General features: G+C 37.9%; 1 long non-coding RNA gene across 2 annotated transcripts in view; it reads right to left on the reverse strand.

Annotated features, from left to right (window-relative positions):
• Positions 1-16864, reverse strand: part of LOC133641574 (uncharacterized) — a 168697-nt gene that overhangs the window by 57014 nt on the left and 94819 nt on the right. The window lies entirely within an intron of this gene.

Genomic DNA, 16864 nt, shown 5'->3' on the forward strand with positions numbered 1-16864 from the left:
GCTTCTGAACTTTGCGTCTATAACAGTCCGGATGGTTATTTTCCTCTTTGGTCCACAGTTTCCAAAAACAATTTGAACCGTGGACTCAAACACTTTTCCACTTTGCATCAGTCCATCTTAGATGTGCTCAGGCCCAGCGAGGCGTTTCTGGGTGTTGTTGATAAAAGGCTTTGGCTCTGCATTGTAGAGTTTTAACTTGCACTTACAGATGTAGCGAATACCTGTAGTTACTGACAGTGGTTTTATGAAGTTGTCCTGAGCCCATGTGGTGATATCCTTTACACACAGATGTCACTTTTTGATGCAGTACCACATGAGGGATTGAAGGTCACGGGCATTGCCGCTTACGTGCAGTGATTTCTCCAGATTCTCTAAACCTTTTGATGATATTACAGACTGTAGATGGTTAAATCCCTTAATTCCTTTCAATAGCTGGTTGAGAAATGTTGTTCTTAAACTGTTTGCTCAGGCATTTGTTGACAAAGTGGTGACCCTCGCCCCATCCTTGTTTGTGAATGACTGAGCATTTCATGGAATCTACTTTCATACCCAATCATGGCACCCACCTCTTCCCAATTAGCCTGTTCACTTGTAGGATGTTCCAAATAAGTGTTTGATGAGCATTCCTCAACTTTCTCAGTCTTTTTTGCCACTTGTGCCAGCATTTTTGAAACATTTCGCAGGCATCAAATTCCAAATGAGCTAATATTTGCAAAACATAACTAAGTTTACCAGTTCGAATGTTAAGTATCTTGTCTTTGCAGTCTATTCAATTGAATATAGGTTGAAAAGGATTTGCAAATCATTGTATTCTGTTTTTATTTACCATTTACACAACGTATTGACTTCACTGGTTTTGGGTTTTGTAAGTAGATCCATTCATCTATGATGTCACAAAAGGCCCACTTTGAAGAAAAACACTGCAAACCAAAGAACCTTTTGAATGTCACTTTGGCATTGTTTAACACGATTACCCACTATTGTAAATAAATGTACAAGTCAGAACAGAGGAAAATCCTCACCATTTAAGGGACCCAATCCAAAAGATGAGAGTGAATATGTATGTGAAGTGAAACCCGAGCCACTGCCAAAAAGATTGTGGCTGTCAAGCATAAACAGAGGCGAGAAGTGCTGCAAAGTGTTTGGGTTTGTCGCTACCACTATTTGATGCAATGAGCTGGCACCCGCGTTATGTTTCTTGGCACCAGAAGTCTGCTGGAGACGCCTTCTCTGAGCAAAACAAAAAAGAAAGATCCGAACAAAGCATTAGTAAGTCTTTGGAGTGGTCGGACTTCAGACGCACCCTTTCAAACAACTATTGAGTCTAGAAATATAAATAGATCTTTTTTGTGTGTTAAGTTGATCTGTCTCTGGAATCAACCAGGACTAAGGGTCTGATTTACTAAAGGTTTGCGTGTCCTAAAACACGTGCAAACCTGATAACACAGGCAAAGCGAGCGGAATAAGGCGTGCAATTTTGCTGTTTGTTACTATGCAAAATATATGCTGATCATCCAAACGGCCACAATACTGGGAGGAGAAGATGCAAATATAATTATTTAGCACACGCAATGTGATTTATCAACATTCACCACCGTTTTGCGAGCGCTATTTCGATTTTGCACATGTCAGAAGGACGTGCAAACTGACGGCTGCTGGGGCTGCACAGACAGAATCTTCCGTCCTACGTGTGCGTCTCAACATTGTGGACTGTCAGAAATAAAATACATATTGTCTATTCAGCAACAACATTTTATAATTGTGTAGCTGCTAGAGGAGCTAAGGGGCTGATTAGTACAAATTCAATTGATGCATGTTTTAATTTTTTTTTTTTTTTTTTTTTTAAATAAACCTTTATTTATAAACTGCAACATGTACAAACAGCTTATAAACAATAATCAAAATAAGTATGGTGCCAGTATGCTGTTTTTTTTCAATAAAATACTGGAAAGGATAGAAATGTAGTTTGTCTCTTTTATCCGATTATTAAATCGATTAATCGAAGTAATAATCGACAGATTAATCGATTATCAAATTAATCGTTAGTTGCAGCCCTAATATAAACAGTGGGATTTCTAACAATTAGGAAGGTTTTTTTTGCCATGTTTGTCCTCCTACAGAAACCACATTAAGACAAAATATATTTATTTTTCCCACACCTTTTTTCCATTTTCATACATTTTTGAATAAGCTCCCGAGAGCCACTATGGCGGCGCTAAAGAATCTAGGTTGCCGACCCTCGATTTAGCCTCTTAAAGGGCTCTGTACCGAGGATGTCGTTGTGGCTTGTACAGCCCTTTGAGACACTTGTGATTTAGGGCTATATAAATAAACATTGATTGATTGATTTTGGTGTCCTTGAGTATTTTGTTATGACATTATCCATCCACCCATTTTTTACCGCTTGTCCCTTGGAGCCTATACCAGCTGCACACAAAAAGACCTCCAGGGTCTTGTGAGAAATAAGCACTAACCGTAATAAATATTATTAAAATGTTTCTCATATGAAAAAAAAACCTTATTTAAGTATGCTTTTTTTTTTTTTTTTTACATCATGACCCCGAACGGGACAAGCGGTAGAAAATGGATGGATGGATGGATGAGTGGAGTAATGTGCAGCCTTTCACTAATGAGCACACCTCCAGCTGTAAAAAATGAATACAAAATAAGTGTCATTGTTGATGCAATGCCGGACTGCTTTTGATATGCCCATAAAAAGTGGTGCATGTCTGCGGCTTCTTTGAAAACATAGCAAAATGCAACATCTGGAGCATGATAACGTGAATATGCGGTAAATACGTATCTTCGTGGTGATGTCTCCAATAGTACACGCAAAATTTAAATGAGGCGGTCTGCGCCACTTTGCAATTGCACACACAGTCTTGGTAAATCACATGCAACACGCCCACTAATATTACACACTATTTTATAAATTGCACACACCGTTTATTGCATGGTGTTTGGATCTTAGTAAATCAGGTCTTCAGAGTGTTAGTGTGTTTGGTAAAGTGGGAAGGCCTTTATCAGGATCCGGGTGTGCACCGAGCAGGCTTGCAAGTGAACGTGGGTTCAAAATTGCTCCATGGGCAAAAGAAAAGTACCAGTGTCAAAATGACAGCAAAAAGTATGCAGAAATAACAAATATCCATCCATCCATCCATCTTCTTCCGCTTATCCGAGGTCAGGTCGCGGGGCAGCAGCCTAAACAGGGAAGCCCAGACTTCCCTCTCCCCAGCCACTTCGTCCAGCTCTTCCTGGGGGATCTCGAGACGTTCCCAAGCCAGCCAGGAGACATAGTCTTCCCAACGTGTCCTGGGTCTTCCCTGTGGCCTCCTACCGGTCGGACGTGCCCGAAACACCTCCCTAGGGAGGCGTTCGGGTGGCATCCTGACCAGATGCCCGAACCACCTCATCTGGCTCCTCTCCATGTGGAGGAGCAGTGGCTTTACTTTGAGCTCCTCCCAGATGCCAGAGCTTCTCATCCTATCTCTAATGCTAGGTTCACACCAACGGCGCTTTGACGGCGCTTTAAAGCGGCATGCAAAGCGGCATGCAAAGCGGCGTTAAAGCGTAACAAAGCCTGATTAAAGCGTGAGGGTCGTAATGGATCGTGGGAAAGCTTGTATGCGGCAAGTTCGCCAAAATTTTTTAAACGGTTTAAAAAAATTTGGCGCTCTGTCAAGGCTGGAATAAAGCGCCGAGAGCGTATCAAAGCCTGACAAAGCCTGACAAAGCTCAGCAAAGCTTGACTCAAAGCGTAGGAAAGCTTAACAGATCTTGGTTCAAAGCGCGGACCCCAGTCTACAACTACAAATAGGAAGTGACTGTGATATTGACTAGTGACATTGAATATAAAAAATTAAAGAAATGCCTTTTATTGTCAACTAGCATAAGAAATGAAAGATAGATATTTATTAAGATGACAAAGAAATAAAAGAAATGAATATAAAACATAATAAATAATAAACATAATATAACGAAAAAAGAAGAGAAATTGAAAAAATAAATGAATATAAAACATAATAAATAATAAATAATAAACATAATAACGGAAAAAAAAGGGACATTGAAAAAACATGAATATAAAACATAATAAATAGTAAATAATAAACATAATATAACGAAAAAAGAAGAGGAATCGAAAAAATAAATTAATATAAAACATAAATAATAAACATAATATAACGAAAAAAGAAGACAAATTGAAAAAATAAATGAATATAAAACATAATAAATAATAAATAATAAACATAATATAACGGGGAAAAAAAGAGAAATTGAAAAAATAAATGAATATAAAACAGAATAAATAATAAACATAATATAACGGGAAAAAAAGAGAAATTGAAAAAACAAATGAATATAACACATAATAAATAATAAACATAATATAACGGGAAAAAAAGAGAAATTGAAAAAACAAAAGAATATAAAACATAATAAATAATAAACACAATATAACGAAAAAAGAAGAGAAATTGAAAAAATAAATGAATATAAAACATAAATAATAAACATAATAACAAAAAAAGAAGAGGAATTGAAAAAACAAATGAATATAAAACATAATAAATAATAAACATAATATAATGAAAAAAAAAGAGAAATTGAAAAAACAAATGAATATAAAACATAATGAATAATAAACATAATAATGGAAAAAAAAAGAGAAATTGAAAAAAAGAAATGAATATAAAACATAATAAATAATAAACATAATATAACGAAAAAAAAATTGAAATTGAAAAAACATGAATATAAAACATAATAAATAATAAACATAATATAACGAAAAAAGAAGATGAATTGAAAAAATAAATTAATATAAAACATAATAATAAACATAATATAACGGGAAAAGAAGAGGAATTGAAAAAATAAATGAATATAAAACATAATAAATAATAAATAATAAACATTATATAACGAAAAAAGAAGAGGAATTGAAAAAATAAATGAATATAAAACATAATAAATAATAAACATAATATAACGGAAAAAAAAGAGGAATTGAAAAAACAAATGAATATAAAACATAATAAATAATAAACATAATACAACGGGAAAAAAAGAGAAATTGAAAAAACAAATGAATATAAAACATAATAAATAATAAATAATAAACACAATGTAACGAAAAAAGAAGAGAAATTGAAAAAATAAATGAATATAAAACATAATAAATAATGAACATAATATAACGAAAAAAGAAGAGGAATTGAAAAAACAAATGAATATAAAACATAATAAATAATAAACATAATATAACGGGGGAAAAAAGAGAAATTGAAAAAATAAATGAATATAAAACATAATAAATAATAAATAAACATAATATAACGAAAAAAAAGAGAAATTGAAAAAATAAATTAATATAAAACATAATAGATAATAAATAAAAACAAAAAAAGAAGAGGAATTGAAAAAACAAATGAATATAAAACATAATAAATAATAAACATAATATAATGAAAAAAAAAGAGAAATTGAAAAAACAAATGAATATAAAACATAATAAATAATAAACATAATAACGGGAAAAAAAAGAGAAATTGAAAAAAAGAAATGAATATAAAACATAATAAATAATAAACATAATATAACGAAAAAAAAATTGAAATTGAAAAAACATGAATATAAAACATAATAAATAATAAACATAATATAACGAAAAAAGAAGATGAATTGAAAAAATAAATTAATATAAAACATAATAATAAACATAATATAACGGGAAAAGAAGAGGAATTGAAAAAATAAATGAATATAAAACATAATAAATAATAAATAATAAACATTATATAACGAAAAAAGAAGAGAAATTGAAAAAATAAATGAATATAAAACATAATAAATAATAAACATAATATAACGGAAAAAAAAGAGGATTTGAAAAAACAAATGAATATAAAACATAATAAATAATAAACATAATACAACGGGAAAAAAAGAGAAATTGAAAAAACAAATGAATATAAAACATAATAAATAATAAATAATAAACACAATGTAACGAAAAAAGAAGAGAAATTGAAAAAATAAATGAATATAAAACATAATAAATAATGAACATAATATAACGAAAAAAGAAGAGGAATTGAAAAAACAAATGAATATAAAACATAATAAATAATAAACATAATATAACGGGGGAAAAAAGAGAAATTGAAAAAATAAATGAATATAAAACATAATAAATAATAAATAAACATAATATAACGAAAAAAAAGAGAAATTGAAAAAATAAATTAATATAAAACATAATAGATAATAAATAATAAACATAATATAACGGAAAAAAATAGAAATTGAAAAAATAAATGAGTATAAAAATGTGTGGAAAACAGTATACTGAGTTTTTCACATTTTTTTAAACTTATTTGTTTACCTTTTTTTCTTTTTTATTACATTATGTGTTTTATCCTGTATATAATAAAACAAAAAGAGAAATCAAATAGATAAATCTAAAAAAATGTGGGGAAAACTTAGTATACTGAGTTTTTCACATTTTTTTTTTACTTATTTGTTTATCATATTTCTCTTTTTTATTATATTATGTGTGCGCACGCAATTTATTCATCAAATTCACAAAATAATAATCACAGCATCTTCCAAATTGCACATAATTACATAATATCACATTTCAAAGTCATTATTACAAATTAATGTTCATAATGTTCATGACACATTAATTCCAATGCACAACAGAGCTTGATAATCGTGTCAGAGCCTGATTTAAAGCGTCAGGATCGCATCAAAGCATAATAAAGTTCAATAAAGCGTAATAAAACCTATCAAAGCGTGATTTAAAGCATATCAAAGCGGGATCAAAGCGGCATCAAATCGTGAGGAACGGTAATTCGTCCCCCCAAAGCGGCAACTAATTTGTATCAGAGCGTATCAAAGCATAACATTACTTAGGAGATCGGGATATTCGTTGAAAAATTGACAAAAATGACGGCGCTTTGTTTGCCGCTTTAAAGCGCGGCAAGCGCCGTTGGTGTGAACCAGGCATAAGGGAGAGCCCCGCCACCCGGCGGAGGAAATTAATTTCGGCCGCTTGTACCCCTGATCTTGTCCTTTCGGTCATAACCCAAAGCTCATGACCATAGGTGAGGATGGGAACGTAGATCGACCGGTAAATTGAGAGCTTTGCCTTCCGGCTCAGCTCCTTCTTCACCACAACGAATCGATACAGCGTCCGCATTACTGAAGACGCCGCACCAATCTGCCTGTAGACCTCACCATCCACTTTTCCCTCACTCGTGAACAAGACTCCGAGGTACTTGAACTCCTCCACTTGGGGCAGGGTCTCCTCCCCAAACCGGAGATGGCACTCCACCCTTTTCCGGGCGAGAACCATGGACTCGGACTTGGAGGTGCTGATTCTCATCCCAGTCGCTTCACACTCGGCTGCGAACAGATCCAGTGAGAGCTGAAGATCCTGGCCAGATGAAATCATCAGGACCACATCATCTGCAAAAAGCAGAGACCTAATCCTGCAGCCACCAAACCAGATCCACTCAACGCCTTGACTGCGCCTAGAAATTCTGTCCATAAAAGTTATGAACAGAATTGGTGACAAAGGGCAGCCTCGGCGGAGTCCAACCCTCACTGGAAACGGGTCCGACTTACTGCCGGCAAAGCGGACCAAGCTCTGACACTGATCATACAGGGGGCGGACCGCCACAATCAGACAGTCCGATACTCCTTGAGCACTCCCCACAGGACATCCCGAGGGACACGGTCGAATGCCTTCTCCAAGTCCACAAAGCACATGTAGACTGGTTGGGCAAACTCCCATGCACCCTCAATGACCCTGCCGAGAGTATAGAGCTGGTCCACAGTTCCACGACCAGGACGAAAACCACACTGTTCCTCCTGAATACGAGGTTCGACTATCCGGCGTAGCCTCCTCTCCAGTACACCTGAATAGACCTTACCGGGAAGGCTGGGGAGTGTGATCCCAGATAGCTGGAACAGATTTAAAATTGAAATATTGAAACGACATCATAAATAAGCTGTCCAATGGAGTCCTTCCTTGAAGCACGTTTTCACAGTGCAAAGTGTGAACACATATCCCACAATATCCTATTGAAGCTGACAATAAACGATGCTCCTCTATATGTGATCTGCTACATCACAATTGCTTTTTTTTTCTTCCCCAGAAGACAATCATTTGTCTTATTCCAAGCGTGACTGCACAAACTGAAACCACTTAACATAAGCGGTAGCTCGTTCTCCCCTTAAAAGAGTCTCCCCTGATGCTACCCCCAGTGGTGACAGCTTATATCCGCAATGACAGCCGACGGCTTCGACATTCTCGCAGTCACCTCGCTGGCCTCGTGCGCGTCATCCGCGCACAAAATGAAGCGGGGTGGTCGGGGGCTGCTATAGCGGCTGTTGGCTGGATCACTCCACACGGCGCTGATTGTGCAGGAGACAGTGAAGCAGTGTTGTCTCCAGCTGATGGACAAGCACTCCACAGCGCTGTTTTGTTGCCCTGTCAGCTCCCTAAGACCTTGGCTAAGTGTGCTCTCCGAGTGACCTCCATTGTGGCACTTAAACACCTCTGGCTCGTCATTCCCAACATGTCATATGATGTTTACGGAGAGCTGAGGAAAATGTGTCATTATTGGAGGGCCATTTCACCTACAAAACCCTAAACCGGTGAAGTTGGCAGTTGTGTAAATGGTAAATAAAAACAGAATACAATGATTTGTTAATTTTTTTTCAACCTATATTCAATTGAATAGACTGCAAAGACAAAATACTTAATGTTCGAACTGGTAAACTTTGTTATTTTTTGCAAATATTAGCTCATTTGGAATTTGATGCCTGCAACGTGTTTCAAAAAAGTGGCAAAAAAGAGTGAGAAAGTTGAGGAATGCTCATCAAACACTTATTTGGAACATCCCACAGGTGGACAGGCAAATTGGGAACAGGTGGGTGCCATGATTGGGTATAGAAGTAGCTTCCATGAAATGCTCAGTCATTCACAAAAAAGGATGGGGCGAGGGTCACCACTTTGTCAACAAATGTGTGAGCAAACAGTTTAAGAACAACATTTCTCAACCAGCTATTGCAAGGAATTTAGGGACGTCACCATCTACGGTCCGTAATATCATCAAAGGGTTCAGAGAATCTGGAGAAATCACTGCACGTAAGCGGCAATGCCCGTGACCTTCAATCCCTCAGGCGGTAAAGCATCAAAAAGCGACAACAGTGTGTAAAGGATATCACCTCATGGGCTCAGGAACACTTCATAAAACCACTGTCATTAACTACAGTTGGTCGCTACATCTGTAAGCGCAAGTTAAAACTCTACGTTGCAAAGCCAAAGCCATTCATCAGCAACAACCAGAAACGCTTCGCTGGGCCTGAGTTTCGTTTTTTTTTTGTCATCAAAAAATACAATCATGTGTGCTTACGGACTGTATCCTTGCAGACTGTATTGATATATAATGTAGGAACCAGAAATATTAATAACAGAAAGAAACAACCCTTTTGTGCGAATGAGTGTGAATGGGGGGGAGGTTTTTTGGGTTGGTGCACTAATTGTAAGTGTATCTTGTGTTTTTTATGTTGATTTAATAAAAAAAAGTAAATAAAAAAAATATGTATTTATTTATTTTAATTTTTTTTAGTTTATTTTTTTTTAGTTTCTTGTGCGGCCCGGTACCAATCGATCCATGGACCAGTACCGGGCCGCGGCCCGTTGGTTGGGGACCACCGATGTAGACCACAAGGAAGTCTTTTACATTTAGAAAAAAAAAATAATAATATGACTCCTTTAATGCGCCTGACATCCACTGTAATGATACCAAGTACAGGAGCGTATCTAGTCGATACTACTATGATTACATCAAAAAAAAATTATCACAAAATCGTTTTTTTTTTTGTTTTTTTTTTAAAAATTCATATGATGTTTATAAACTCAGGATATATGTCCCTGGACACATGAGGACTTTGAATATGACCAATGTATGATCCTGTAACTACTTGGTATCAGATCAATACCTAAATTTACTGTATATATGAAAAAAGATGAAAAATAGACCATTCATTGGCAGTGCGCCTTATAATCCGGTGTAGGGCTGGACGATATATCGATATACTTGATATATCGCGGATTTGTCTCTGTGCGATATAGAAAATGACTATATGGTGATATTGGAGTATACGTTCTCACACAGTTGCTTTTAGCTGCAGGCAATACACTACATGCTTTTATCACTCTTGCTTGTCTCTCTTTCTCACAGAGACATAAAACAAGCGCACCTTCTTACGTACGTCACGTGTGCAACGTCACACGCTCCCGCGGAGCAGAGAGGTAGCGACATGGTAACGTTAGCTGTGATACTAACGGCGAGGTGCGAGTGGTAATACGAGAGAGAGAAGGTGCAAATCTGGTAACAAATGGAGGAAGAATTAATTCCCAAGAAAAACAGCATGGGGTCCATCGTCTGGCGGTGGTTTGGCTTCAAGCGGGAAGATGTTCAACATTTATGCGGCAAAAGCGTTGCTACAAAAAGTAGCATTACTGCTAATATGTAGCATCATTTGAAAAGTCACCCGCTAGAGAATGAAGAGTGCTTGAAACTCCGCATGTCAACATCTCCGTTCGGTGCCACACCAACAAAACGCCGAAGCAACCATTTTCACATCAACACTGTATGAAAAAAATAGTCCACAACAGAAGGAGATAACGTCCGCAGGAACCTACCACATAGCGAAGAACATACACTATTTGATTTCCTATTATGCAGCTCATTTTTATTTGACACTTATTGAAATATCTTGTGTGACATCATGCACAAAAGTGCACTTTATTTGTTTTAAACTATTGTAGTGGCGTTCTGTACAAAAAGTGCACTTTAATTTAGTGTTTGGATATGTCATCTTAGTGACATCATGCACAAAAGTGCACTCATAGCTTGTTTTAAAATGTCTCTGACAATCTTGCACTTTCTGTTTGGAAATGACATGAATGTTTGTGCCACTGCTTAATAACTGTTTAATAAATACACTTTTGGTCAATTGACTTAGTTGTGATTTCCCTCTCTGCATGAAAGTTTAAAATGAGCATATATTAATGCAGTATGAAGAAGAATGTTTTAATGTAGACACATAGAATCATCATACTGCTGTGATTATATGCATCAAGTGTTCATTCAAGGCTAAGGCAAAATATTGAGATATATATGGTGTATCGTGACATGGCCTAAAAATATCGAGATATTAATAAAAGGCCATATCGCCCAGCCCTAATCCTGTGCACCATATGGTCCGAAAAATACGGTAAGCCCAAATCAAAACTGTCCTCGAGTTGCCAAGCCGGGCATATTTCGCACGAGATATGCTGCCAAAAATGTATGCCGAAGTGAGGAAGATCCTAGCCGCACAATTAAGTCAAGTCACTTACTTAGACTGTACAACTCCTCTCTGGGTGGGATGAGGGGGGTACTAGGATGACAGGGGATGCAAAACAATAACAGTGCAATACTTTTTCATAACATGGTCACTACTGCCTAGTTTCTCTTGTTATATTCTTATTTTTACTGTTATATTTGTATTCTCATTGTTGCTTTTTATTTTAATTCTTATTGTAATATTTTTCTATTTTGTTTCCATTTATTCCCCCATTATTTACTTTTTAAATTCGATCTCAATTCTGTACACTGCTGCTGGAATTTAAATTTTCCTGAGGGAACTCTGCTGAAGGAATCAAAGTACTATCTATCTATCTATCTTACTTGGCGCCGATCTACATTTCTGCCAGTGGGTGCTCAGACGGGCGGTAAATCTGACGCTACTTTTCTGAGGCTATGTCTACATTAAGCCGGATAACCCCTTAAAGGAATAATTATTTAGCCTAAGCCCCGTGTCAGCCACACTAAACCAGCGTTTTAAGGTCCCTCTCCTTGGACAATTTTTTACATGGGTAAGTGCGCCGTGTACTTCTTGAATCTCCAGCTCTTAGCTTTGTATGGACTCAATGATCGTTTACAAACTGAGTTCGGAGAGGAAGTGACGCCGGAAAGGCCGCGCCCCACACAGGAAGTGACGTTAGAAGGAACGCGCCACAGCCAGCTTCATAATAAAGCGGTTTCGTAACTCGGAGGTAACCACTGGAAATATGAGAGCTAGTCATCCAGACATGCTCGTGTTTCTCCTTCTTCTACATGTACAGACGCTTGTGGAAATCCCACATGAATACCTTAAGAGAAAGCCATTGCAGCTATTTGGGATACAACACTTCTCAGACGGCAAGAGAACTTATCAATGTCCAGGTCAGCTGTGATTCTACTTAGCGAAAAACTTTGTCCATTTGTTGAAGGAGAGACAACGAGAATGCGAGCTCCTGTGGATGTGATAAAAAAGGTAGCGTGTGCTTTGTATTACCTGGCCGTCGAGGGAAGACTACGGAAAACGGTGAATGTTTTTGGACTGGCAAAGCAGACTGTATCAGTTATTGTCCGCCATGTGCAAACCCCGTTTCCATATGAGTTGGGAAATTGTGTTAGATGTAAATATAAACGCAATACAATGATTTGCAAATCATTTTCAACCCATATTCAGTTGAATATGCTACAAAGACAACATATTTGATGTTAAAACTGATAAACTTTTTTTTTTGCAAATAATCATTAACTTTAGAATTTGATGGCTGCAACACGTGACAAAGAAGTTGGGAAAGGTGGCAACAAATACTAATTAAGTTGAGGAATGCTCATCAAACACTTATTTGGAACATCCCACAGGTGAACAGGCAAATTGGGAACAGGTGGGTGCCATGATTGGGTATAAAAGTAGATTCCATGAAATGCTCAGTCATTCACAAAAAAGGATGGGGCGAGGGTCACCACTTTGTCAACAAATGCGTGAGCAAATTGTTGAACAGTTTAAGACTTTAAACTCTCCTATGCAAGGCGAAAACCGTTTATCAACAACACCCAGAAACGCTGTCGGCTTCGCTGGGCCTGAGCTCATCTAAGATGGACTGATACAAAGTGGAAAAGTGTTCTGTGGTCTGACGAGTCCACATTTCAAATTGTTTTTGGAAACTGTGGACGTCGTGTCCTCCGGACTAAAGAGGAAAAGAACCATCCGGATTGTTATAGGCGCAAAGTTGAAAAGCCAGCATCTGTGATGGTATGGGGGTGTATTAGTGCCCAAGACATGGGTAACTTACACATCTGTGAAGGCGCCAATACTGAAAGGTACATACAGGTTTTGGAGCAACATATGTTGCCATCCAAGCAACGTTACCATGGACGCCCCTGCTTATTTCAGCAAGACAATGCCAAGCCACGTGTTACATCAACGTGGCTTCATAGTAAAAGAGTGCGGGTACTAGACTGGCCTGCCTGTAGTCCAGACCTGTCTCCCATTGAAAATGTGTGGCGCATTATGAATGAGTGGTTGGCTAGCTACTGTAGGACGCAGGGACTAACGTTTATTGATAACTGGCCCTCTTTCTGGGGCAAACCAGGCTTGCTGATGAGAGACGGCCTTCACCCTAACCAGGAAGGCGCCATCATCCTGTCTAGAAACATAGACTACTATTTAAGTCTCACTTGACTGACTACACTAGAGCAAGCCCGGTCACAGGCAATTACAATGTCTGTTAGTCCGGGTGAGGAGTCAGTTAAGCTAGAACTAGCCAGCGCCAGGCTGGATAATCCATGTACGCATAGCAATTCTCTTAGAATAATACACAATTCACATAATGTTTTTTCTGTTGTGTCTGTGTCAGAGGTGGACATGCATTCTACTGAGGTGGCAAATTATGATATGTCCAGTCTATTGCAGCACCAAGCAAACAATCGGAAAATTCCCGTCATATCAATTCCTAGATATGGTCGAAACTATTTAAAGTGCACTACGCATAATAAACGCAACATTGTTAATATTGCCACTACGGATAATCTTAACAAAAACTCGTCAAAACAGCCCAATACCTATAATATGGGCTTTTTAAACATAAGATCATTGTCTCCCAAGGCGTTATTGGTTAATGAGGTCATTAGAGACAACAATCTTAACGTCATTGGTCTTAGCGAAACCTGGCTCAAACCGGACGAATTTTTTGCGCTCAATGAGGCATCTCCTCCTAACTATACGAATGCGCATGTTGCCCGCCCTCTTAAAAGGGGAGGGGGTGTCGCACTAATATACAATGAAAATTTCAACCTTACCCCTAACCTAAATAATAAATATAAATCGTTTGAGGTGCTTACTATGAGGTCTGTCACACCGCTACCTCTCGACCTGGCTGTTATCTACCGCCCCCCTGGGCCCTATTCGGACTTTATCAGTGAATTCTCAGAGTTCGTTGCTGATCTAGTGACGCACGCCGACAATATAATCATAATGGGGGACTTTAATATCCATATGAATACCCCATCGGACCCTCAGTGCGTGGCGCTCCAAACCATAATTGATAGCTGTGGTCTTACACAAATAATACATGAACCCACGCATCGCAACGGTAATACAATAGATCTAGTGCTTGTCAGGGGTGTCACCACCTCCAAAGTTATGATACTTCCATATACTAAAGTAATGTCCGATCATTACCTTATAAAATTTGAAGTTTTGACTCTTTGTCAACAAGCTAATAATAATAATAACTGCTATAGCGGCCGCAACATTAATGCTGCCACAACGATGACTCTTGCTGACCTACTGCCTTCGGTAATAGCACCATTCCCAAATTATGTCGGCTCTATTGATAAACTCACTAACAACTTTGACGATGCCTTGCGCGAAATTATTGATAGTATAGCACCGCTAAAGCAAAAAAGGGCCCCTAAAAGGCGCACCCCATGGTTTACAGAAGAAATTAGAGCTCATAAATTATCATGTAGAAAACTGGAACGCAAATGGCGCGCGACTAAACTTGAGGTTTTCCATCAAGCATGGAGTGATAGTTTAATAACTTATAAACGCATGCTTACCTTAGCTAAAGCTAAATACTACTCAAATCTCATCCGCCTCAACAAAAACGATCCTAAATTTCTGTTTAGTACAGTAGCATCGCTAACCCAACAAGGGACTCCTCCCAGTAGCTCCACCCACTCGGCAGATGATTTTATGAATTTCTTTAATAAGAAAATTGAACTCATTAGAAAGGAGATTAAAGACAACGCATCCCAGCTACAACTGGATTCTATTAACACAAATACGACTGTATATACGACGGACACTGCCCTCCAAAATAGTCTCTCTATTTTTGATGAAATAACATTAGAGGAATTATTACAGCGTGTAAGTGGGATAAAACAAACAACATGTTTACTTGACCCACTTCCTGGGAAACTTATCAAGGAACTGTTTGTATTATTAGGTCCATCAGTGTTAAATATTATAAACTTATCACTTTCCTCCGGCACTGTTCCCCTAGCATTCAAAAAAGCGGTTATTCATCCTCTGCTCAAAAGACCTAACCTCGATCCTGACCTCATGGTAAACTACCGACCGGTCTCCCACCTTCCGTTTATTTCCAAAATTCTCGAAAAAACTGTTGCACAGCAGCTAAATGAACACTTAGTGACTAACAATCTCTGTGAACCTTTTCAATCCGGTTTCAGGGCAAATCACTCTACGGAGACAGCCCTCGCAAAAATGACTAATGATCTATTGCTAACGATGGATTCTGATGCGTCATCTATGTTGCTGCTTCTTGATCTTAGCGCCGCTTTCGATACCGTCGATCATAATATTTTATTAGAGCGTATCAAAACACGTATTGGTATGTCAGACTTAGCCTTGTCTTGGTTTAACTCTTATCTTACTGACAGGATGCAGTGCGTCTCCCATAACAATGTGACCTCGGACTATGTCAAGGTAACGTGCGGAGTTCCCCAGGGTTCGGTTCTTGGCCCTGCACTCTTTAGTATTTACATGCTGCCGCTGGGTGACATCATACGCAAGTACGGTGTTAGCTTTCACTGTTATGCTGATGACACTCAACTCTACATGCCCCTAAAGCTGACCAACACGCCGGACTGTAGTCAGCTGGAGGCGTGTCTTAATGAAATTAAACAATGGATGTCCGCTAACTTTTTGCAACTCAACGCTAAGAAAACGGAAATGCTGATTATCGGTCCTGCTAGACACCAACATCTATTTAATAATACCACCTTAACATTTGACAACCAAACAATTAAACAAGGAGACTCGGTAAAGAATCTGGGTATTATCTTCGACCCAACTCTCTCGTTTGAGTCACACATTAAGAGTGTTACTAAAACGGCCTTCTTTCATCTCCGTAATATCGCTAAAATTCGTTCCATCTTGTCCACTAGCGACGCTGAGATCATTATTCATGCGTTCGTTACGTCTCGTCTCGATTACTGTAACGTATTATTTTCGGGCCTCCCTATGTCTAGCATTAAAAGATTACAGTTGGTACAAAATGCGGCTGCAAGGCTTTTGACAAAAACAAGAAAGTTTGATCATATTACGCCTATACTGGCTCACTTGCACTGGCTTCCTGTGCACTTAAGATGCGACTTTAAGGTTTTACTACTTACGTATAAAATATTACACGGTTTAGCTCCAGCCTATCTCGCCGATTGTATTGTACCATATGTCCCGACAAGAAATCTGCGTTCAAAGAACTCCGGCTTATTAGTGATTCCCAGAGCCAAAAAAAAGTCTGCGGGCTATAGAGCGTTTTCTATTCGGGCTCCAGTACTCTGGAATGCCCTCCCGGTAACAGTTAGAGATGCTACCTCAGTAGAAGCATTTAAGTCCCATCTTAAAACTCATTTGTATAATCTAGCCTTTAAATAGACCCCCCCTTTTTTTAGACCAGTTGATCTGCCGTTTCTTTTCTTCTCTCCTCTTCTCCCCT

The sequence above is a fragment of the Entelurus aequoreus genome, linkage group LG24, assembly GCF_033978785.1.
Source record: "Entelurus aequoreus isolate RoL-2023_Sb linkage group LG24, RoL_Eaeq_v1.1, whole genome shotgun sequence".
Classification (NCBI taxonomy): Eukaryota; Metazoa; Chordata; class Actinopteri; order Syngnathiformes; family Syngnathidae; genus Entelurus; species Entelurus aequoreus.